This window comes from Narcine bancroftii, chromosome 2, assembly GCF_036971445.1.
Source record: "Narcine bancroftii isolate sNarBan1 chromosome 2, sNarBan1.hap1, whole genome shotgun sequence".
NCBI lineage: Eukaryota > Metazoa > Chordata > Chondrichthyes > Torpediniformes > Narcinidae > Narcine > Narcine bancroftii.
The window spans coordinates 320,239,685-320,249,098 of NC_091470.1; the positions used below are offsets into that span (position 1 = coordinate 320,239,685).

The window sequence follows — 9,414 nt, forward strand, 5'->3', positions numbered from 1 at the left end:
ATTGGCGATCCTCTGGGCAGATAGGGAACTGATGGCATACTGACTTTAAAATTGATAGTGGATAATACCTGATCTTGAGCAATTTGATTCATCATGTCAGATATGCAGGGAAGACGGTATGCAGCCAGCTGCATATGTCTATTAATGGTCTGACTGTAGGCGATAACCATTCTGTTTTTCCCCATTCTTTACTACCACTGTACCTCCGACCTAATAAAGGCCCTGTCCCCGGCACTGCATCACCTACTTTTTGTGTTAACGGGTTTACAGTCAGAAGTGAGGTTAGCAAACAGCAGTGGAGGGATGATCTTGATGGGCAACGCTGGCTTGAAATGATGGGAGTAGAGGCTGGGTGGTTTCCATGGGCGGAACACAGTGGGTGGTTTAAAAACTGCTGGTTATGGACAGTGAAGAGGGTGGCACTCTTAGGATGGCATTGAAAGTCCAGTCCCAGCAGCACAGCAACACAAAGCTGTGGCATCACAAGGAGCTTAGCATCTTTGTAGTCTGAGCCCCGTACAGTTAGAGTCACTACACAGTAGCTGCGGACATCTGCTGTTTTGGACTTCGAGGCCAAAGAGACTCTGTGGTTTACTGGCCTTATTGCAAGGAAGTAGCGCTGCACCGTGTTGGTGTGGATGAAGCTCTGTGCTGCCACTATCGAGCAGTCAGCTCATCACATGACTGTTTACCCTGATATGCATCATTGATCTGGTGATTTGATGAGAGCTCCCTTAGTGTAGCATGATGGAGGCCAGTGTTGAGTTGCTGTTGGGCTCCGTAGATACGGTGGAGTGTTCAGACATTCGTTTCCAAGATGGCTCCCAAGGACCGCACCTGGTGCTACCAAGTTGAGAAGATGGTAGCATCCAAGATAGCAGCTCCCATGTACTGCACATGGCACTGCTAAATTTAGAGGGCAACCCTGATTTGCACACCTTAGCATATGGCCCTTTCTTTCAACATTTAGTGCAAACTGCATCTTTCGCTGGGCAGCGTTTTCTTGGGTGTTTGAGTAGGCCGCAGAAGTAACTCGTGGAGGACAGCACTTGTGGTCAGATTGGTGGTGGAATGTGGCAGTGTGCTGCTGCCTTGTGGCCCTCCCACATTCCAAGATGGTGGCACCCATGGTAACCACGTGGCAGCCACAGTGTCAGCTGAGTAAGTATCCATGTTTTGGTGGGCCACCTCTAGCATATCCATGGGCTTGACTGCCTCCTGCAGAATGAGCTCACCTTACTTCAATAGTTTCTGCTGGATGTGGCTGGAGCTTATGCCCGCAACATAGGTGTCTCTCCTCTGTGTACATCGCAGCCATCACAGCCTTGAAGTCGCAGGTCCATCCAAGAGCTCGCAGGGCCCTAAAGCTACTTGGCACTTGATTCCTGGGTCACTGCATATGGATAGTCAGAAGGTGCCTTCCTCCGGTACTGGCTTTTCAGTGTCCATTGCTGCACATCCCTAATCATTGAGTATACCAGGGGCCAATCCAGGAATACAGCACTTGCAGCCTGTCATCCTCTGATCAAATGATAGCAGAGAAGGCCTGCAGGAACACTTTGAAGCAATGCAGCCAAAGTTCAAAGCTGTTGGATGATGGTGGGTCAAGGTTCTGCTTCTCTGGCTTCAGGATCTGTTCCATTATCAGAAAAACTGTTGTGAATAAAATTGATGCACCATCAATAATTTGAAAGACTAGAAGTTGTAGAGAAACTAATAGGCTTTTATTCACAACAGAATGGAGATACATCCATACTGGTCGAATATCCTGGACTGAGGCACAGTCACCTTTATTCAGGGGTCAGTGGGAGAAGCCTCAGCAAGGGACATGTCCTAGTACATCCAAGCTCATGTACAGCACATCCAAACTTCCACATTGTTGAAAAGTAAAACATTCCACAGCATTATAAAAGATTAAGGGAACAATTAACAAATTGAAGAGGAAGGGGAAAAATTAAGTGAGATCAAGAGTGAAAACAAGATGAAAGTGCAGTTATGGTGAAGTTTACAAGATTGGCAAGGCCAAATTTGGAGTTTTGTGTGCAGTTTTGATCACCTAACTACAGGAAAAATATAAATAAGATTAAAAGAGGAGATTTACAAGAATGTTACCAGGACTTGAATTGATTTACAGGATCAGGTTAGGACTTTATCCCTGGAGCACAGAAGAATGAGGGGAGATTTGACAGAGGTATATAAAATTATGATGGGTATAGATAGAGTAAATTCAAGCAGGCTTTTTCCATCAAAATTAGATGAGATTAAACATTGGAGGGCATGCGTTAAGGGGGAAAAGTTTAAAAGGGAACATTAGTGTTAACCTCTTCACATAGACAGTGGTGGGAGTGTGGAAAAGCTGCCAGTTGAATTGGTGAACACAGGCTCAATTTTGACATTTAAGAAAAAAATTTGGACAGGTATATAGGAGGGGTATGGAGGGGCATGGTCCAGGTGTAACTCAGTGGGATTGGGCAGAATAATAGTTTGGCACAGAATCGAAGGGCCTGTTTCTGAGTTGTTGTGATCTATGGTTCAATTGATCTCAATCTGATCCATAACTAATATGAAGACCTAAAATGAAATTTACACACATCACCTTCAACTGACTAGCATTTCAAAGGGTGATGGGATAATTTCACAGCAAGCCCTTTACAGGCTATGCTGCCTTGGCTAACGTTCAGAATGGATATGGTATAAAAATGACCTCAAAGCTGATTTTATTTGAACTGGGACATATTCTAGATGTCACCTTTATGCCAAATGCCTCAAGAGATTGAATTTCAGAAGAGTGAATAATTTCCTTATACATTTGTATAGCAAAGTAATTTCTAAGGCAGTTGAAATGACAGGTTTTTTTTAAACTTCCATTTTTATTTACTTCATTTTTTTTGGTTACAGAAAGCCTCACTGTCTGGCAAAAGAGCCAACAGGTCAGCTTTTGAAACTGTCTATCTGCATGAAATACTTCACATTAGAAGCATAACTGACAACCATTTAATTCCTGAGGAAATACTTTACGCTGTGAACTTGTAAACCATTTTAGAGTTTGCATCATTCTCAAGCTGCGGGCTGTATCATAGTTAGACTTCAAGAATTCAAAGAATACCAGTGAGAGCACTCATTCCAAAGAAGTACTGAACCAAATTGTGAGATGTAATTAATCCTAGCAAGTGAAGTAAGTGAAATGTTTTTAACTCTTTTCTCCATAAACCATCCAATCCCTCAAACTGTATTTCACCCATCAGCACTAAATTGTAGGATACCAATGAGATATCTACAATTTGTTACAAAGTGCTCCTAGGAGATTTCCCCTCTCCCCCACCCACCCACCGAGAAGCAGCTGCTGGCAAGAGTCATGAGTTTCATTGGTTGTGGTACGACATTGTTCCACTTTCAGCAGGCAACAGGTCAGGACAACTCACTCTAAGGGGAAGCTCTAACTAAGATTAAATCCGGAAGTATGGCATTTGTATAAAGGGACAGCCACGGACAACAGCAGAAAAGCAATAGCCCACAAAAGAGCTGCCACTCAGGTACGGAATTGCAGTTGGCAATTCTCCACTCTGCTGTCTCCAGTGAGTTATGAAAATTACCAGCACATGAAGAGTCACTGCAGGCAGAAAGACCCAAACCAAGAACTTTATCTGCATATCTAATTGCAACTGGAGACATCACTAGGGATACCACAGAGCAACTCTGAAGGTGAGCTGTTGGCTCCCTCGAAAGGGATGAAAGAGATGCAGTGGACATAGATGCTTGGGTTTTAATCTACACAATTTGATTCTGACATGACACTTAGGCATGACAGACTATTTAGTCAGGACACCACCAGTAATTCCAAAACTACATGCCTCATCAGCTGCCAGCGCATGAAAATGTGCAAACATGCCTACAGTTGACTTGAAGGCAAGAACCAAGAAAATGGCTCTCAAAGTGAGTCATTCAACCCAGACACCAATTCAAAATATTGACACAGAACCAGGAAGCAAATAGGCCAAGCCACATAACACAATATCATTAGTGCAGGAGATTACCATCACAAGAAGCCATTTTGTCATGAGTGAAACATGAACGAAGAAATAATTATTAGTCATTCTAATGTGCACAGGAACTATGTATGGAAACTCAAATTGTGGAGCTGAAAATATTGGTTCATCACATGGATATGATGTTGTGCCAAACAGGTCAGCAGCACTTCATAGGTTGTTTCAATCACCTGAACCATTACTTACACTGTATCATTCAATTGTGTACTCTTTGCAGAACCATTTCCTTCATTGTTTCCTATGGAAGGTACAGATCCAAGGTTGAGCTCATCTTTTTAGAGGACTATCCCTCATCAGCAGAAAGATGTTAAAATATACAAATGAAATAAAATGCTGTAGAATTGTTGCCGTTTCATGTTTCCAGACTAACAATGTTCTGTTGTCCATCATGAACACATGCCGACTTTATGCAATCATGGAATTTTTCCAAACTTTCCTTTTATACATATTTTAGAATAGGTTCCTGGACTTTCTCAACTGGTGATCTTAGGCTTCCTGGTCAAGAATTCTTAGTTTTCACTCTTCATTCTTTGAGTTTATATTTGCTCGATCCTATTAGCAGTTATATTTGGGTTACTTGGTGACCAATTAGGAAATTAGCTTGCACACTTCCAGACATGACTAGCCTCAGCACAACTGGTACTCTTTTGGCAATATTCCCAGAATATTGTGCATCATGGGTGGCACAATATACATTTCCTCTAAAGGGCCTCAGCATTCACTCATGACAAACCTGAGAGAATGCTGAATAGTGTTTAGGAATAGAGGGCTTCCAATCTCACTTTGACATCTATTATGCTGTCGCCAATCTCACCATTCAATGACCAGTGATCAAAAGGTCATTAATCATAATCTTTTTTAACAAAAAAACTCAATGTTAAAGCAACCCAGGTTCAAATAAGGAGTTTGAACATTCTTCACACATCCATGTTGGCTTCCTCTGGGTTCCAACCATGTTCAAAAACATGTACAGTCATGTGATGCATAATGTCCATTTGGACAATGTCAGACCTCATACATGTTGGTGGTCCCATAATTATTCAGTTACCAGGTACACTACAGTATCCCATATAGTTTTGCTATGTATATAATATGGTGTATGCATAATGTCCACATCTCATAATGCCTAATTTCACAGAACTTATTGTGGGTGTTAAGCGACACATGACTATGAGGTAAATTGGTGTATTTGGGGCAGCCCAGGCTCATAAGCCCGTAAGGCCCGTTACTGTGCTAGATCTCTAAATTAAAATTAAAAGTTAAGATGCAATTACTTAATTCTTCATCACTGACAGCACAAGACTCAAATGGTGAAGTTCATTGAATGAGGAAATACATTAGAAAATCCTGTGTCCTCCACTCTTGCATTTTCTAACCTCCATTGCATCATTTGGGGTGGGGTGGGGTGGGGGGGAGAATCTCTTAGGTGCTGACTCACCCCGTCAGACTGCATATGCACATAATGAAGTAGCTGTGAGTTCCACAGGCACCCCATTTGAACCACAGAAAGCCCATTAGCATGGATGGCTCATTAAATTCCTGCTCTGTCCATCAGCCATTTTCCTGGATTAGAAAACATTAGGATTGCAAGGGAGATTCCTACAGTGTTCCCAAGTTAAATTTATATGTTGAATCTGAGGAAACTGAACACACAGAAGCAGGCAGATAATTTATACATGTAGCCAAATTAACAGCAAGAAACAATGACACAGCAGGCATTCTCAATGAGCCATCAACTCAAAAGAAACACCATCCCAGCAATCTCTTTTTTTTTCGAACTTTATTTAAAGATAGAAAAAACATAATAGAGTCTAGTAATAATCAAAAATTGATTTTACAAAGATATATATTAAAAAAAATGAAAAAACCTCAAAAAATACAGAAAAATAAAATTTTTAAAACCCAAACCCACCCTCCCACCCCTTCAGCCAGCTCCCTTAAGGAGAGCCAAAAATATAAATTATATATTTAAAAAATTATAAATGTTAAGAACAATTCAAAGTATATCTAAATGCATATATTCCAAATACAGAAACCATTTGCTAACAAAAAGGAATAATTATCATGTAAATTATAATCATTTTTTTCCTTAATACAAGTTTTCAATTCATTATGCCAACATAATATATTAATCTCTGTATTGTCTTTCCAAGTACTCGCAACACATTAACGTGCTATTGATAACACCAAACGTAGAAAAGCAATTTGAATTTTAACCAAACCTCATCCCCTCAATGAAATCAAATTACCCAACAAGAAAATCATTGGGTCTAATGGTAATGTAAAGTTATACAATTTTTTCAAAACCACTTTAATTCCTTGCCAGAATGGTTGAACTTTAACATGTCCAAACAGCATGTAATAAAGTTCCAATACATGAATCACATCTAAAACATAATCTGAATTACTAAATCGATATTTTTTAAGTTTCTCTGGAGACAAGTATAATTGATGTAAAAAATTATAATTAACCATTCCATATCTTACATTGGACAATTTGATTACATTGTCCTGACACATATCCGCCCAATCATCTTCAGGAAAAATAAACAGTAAATCACTCTCCCATTTAAGTTTAGATTTTTCCCAATCCGATTTATCCATATTATCTTGTAACAAATTGTTCATAACCGAAATATAACCCTTCTTTGGTGCAGAGGAAATCAGACTCAAATCTCAACAAAGTAGGTAAATTCATCTCTCTACTATAATTATCCTTTACCAAGGCTTGAAGTTGGTAATACAAAGAATTTACAGATATATCAAATCTCTCTCTCTCAATTGATTAAAAAAAATTGTCCCTCTTCAAAACAATCCTGTATTGTCTTCATACCCTTAAAATCCCAACTCTTTAAATAATTATTAAATATTGAAAAAGAAATAAGCTGATTATTATACAAAAGAGTTAAAATTGATAATTTATCTTTTGATCCCAAAACCCTTTTTTTAAAATCCAGATCTTTAACAAATGTTTCAATACCGGCATATTATATTCCTATAACAAATTCAAATTCCAACGAAATATAAATTGATGTACCTTGACCTCAGAAATACACACCATTTCCACCTTAGCCCAGCCAGGAGGTTGATCTAGATCCATCAACCTACTAATAAACTTCAACTGGGCCGCTTCATAATAATTTTGAAAATGTGGTAACTGAAGTCCACCTAACGCATATTTCCATGCAAGTTTATACAATGCCACTCGAACTAATTTACCTTTCCATAAAAAAATCCTGCACTACCTTATTTAAATCCTGAAAAAAAAACTTTTGAAAGTAAACAAGGTATTGACTGAAATAAATAGAGTTCAGGGAAAAATATTCATTTTAATACAATTGACCCTACTAATCAAAGTTAATGGAAGATCTTTCCACTTAATCGAATCTGCTTTAATCCATTTTAATATAGGCACATAATTTAACTGATACAATGACTGATAATTAACATCTACAAACACACCTAAATATTTAATTTTATTTGTCCACCTTAATTTTGTAATAATTTTAAATTCTGAATAATCTCCTATTCCAACTGGTAAAATTTCATTTTTATCCCAATTAACTTTATATCCTGACTCATCCCGGCAATCTCTGTAGCTGATTGTGGTTTGGGTGGGCAGCTTGTTTTCTATTATACATGATAAACCAAGCTGATCTGTCAAAATTACTTGCCTAATTAAAGGAAATAATTTAAAGTTAACTACTGTGGGCTTCAATCAAGACAACTGGTCTTCTCACATGTAGTCAAAAGGTCATTCTTTCCAGAGTCATGTTGAATCAGCTATGAAAGACACCAATTGTTTTTTCCTCTGATGTAACAACAAATCAGATTTACATTATCTGTACTTTGTAGGTAAGACCTTCCATTTTTGGGGGGGAAACTAGTATGTCTGACTGCTCCAGTACAAGCCCCAGAAATCCATTCTGCCAGCACAATGTCAGAAAAGTGGATTGCCTGCTACTTCCAACATAAAGTTAACTGAATTTATCCCTCTACTTGCAGCAGTAGTCTCTGCCAAGAACTACCAACTTAAGAGCTCCAATATGGCAGGAAATTTCTTAACCTCAGGCTGTCTTCATAGTTGTGCATGGTTACTTTGTGTAACTATACTCAAGATCAGTTATGCTTTCAACATCTTGTATGTGCGCAAATGACTTTCCTGTAGCCTGGGGAAACTGGAGCAAAGCTGCTGTGCTGCCCTACTTCAGCATTTAATTCAATATGCAGTACAATTTCCATCCCAACTAATTAATTCTTAGCCTAAACTGAACTGCTTTAACTATTGAAGTTGGTTTGAATTTCCTTTCTTCTTAAAATATTTTTATTGTTTCACAAGAACCCTTTACAGAAGGTTTACTAATGATAACATAAATCAAATCATATACATAACACATATCAATTGTAAATTATAAGAACCATAATTATTACATTACTTATTTCATTCAGAACATCAAATACTATAATTATAATAATTAAGCAATTAAATCATAACTCATATTATGTCCAAATATTGAATACAAAAACTATACAAATAATACATGTAAAATTCCCTTATACAAGATATTCTATACTTCTCTAATGTTGATCATGTTGTTCTATGTTATGATCTGTAATCTGTAGTTAAACCGCCCTTTACTTGTTTGTCTTAATAATAAAGGAAAAAACATACCAAATAATTCTTGAGGCTTAAAGCATACCAGCAAAATGGTTTGTGTTGACATTGGGATGGTTAATGCTGAACAATAACATTTTCAGAAAAATTAAGTAAATTGTGCATTTATTCAAAATAAAACATTTACACTTTTCAAATGCAATTAATAGAATCAAAAAAATGAAAGTTAGCCATTTTTTTTTAACCTGAACAACTGGTCATTAGGTGGTCCATTTTTTTTCCAGATCTCAACTTTGACTTTGGTTGTCAGGGAACAATGTTGCGCGGTTGGTAGAAGATCCCTGTTTTGCATACCTTGAGTGAAAGGATAATTCTTACATGTAAACAAGTTAATGTTATCTTCCAGCTCAGCCTCCATCTGTGCACAAACAAGAGCATCATCTGCATATCAGTTTGTTGAAAGTTGGAGTGACTCGATTCTGGACCAGAAGTGATATAGACTGAATATTTTCCCACTGCACCTGTAGATTCATTCCAGTGGAGAACTTGTTGGAGGTGAGAAACAAAACTGCAATAGATCAAAAAAAGAATTGGAGCTTTGGTCTGTTTGAACCCATCCACACTGGGTTTGGGTCTGTGGGGCACCAATTGGTTAACACTGCAATTCATATACTATCATTCAGCACATATAGAAGGATACAGTCAGATTTGAGAAGGTTTCTCCACAGTCCCTTTCAATTTACAGACTGAAAT

The 9,414-nt window shown here is 38.1% G+C and overlaps 1 protein-coding gene across 1 annotated transcript in view; it reads left to right on the top strand.

Annotated features, from left to right (window-relative positions):
• cfap418 (cilia and flagella associated protein 418) overlaps positions 1-9,208 on the top strand; it is a 111,173-nt gene extending 101,965 nt beyond the window's left edge. Inside the window, exon 7 of the mRNA XM_069921810.1 lies at positions 9,068-9,208. The gene's annotated coding sequence lies outside the window, so the exon portion shown is untranslated. The remainder of the gene's footprint in view (positions 1-9,067) is intronic.
• The last annotated feature ends 206 nt before the right edge of the window (positions 9,209-9,414 follow it).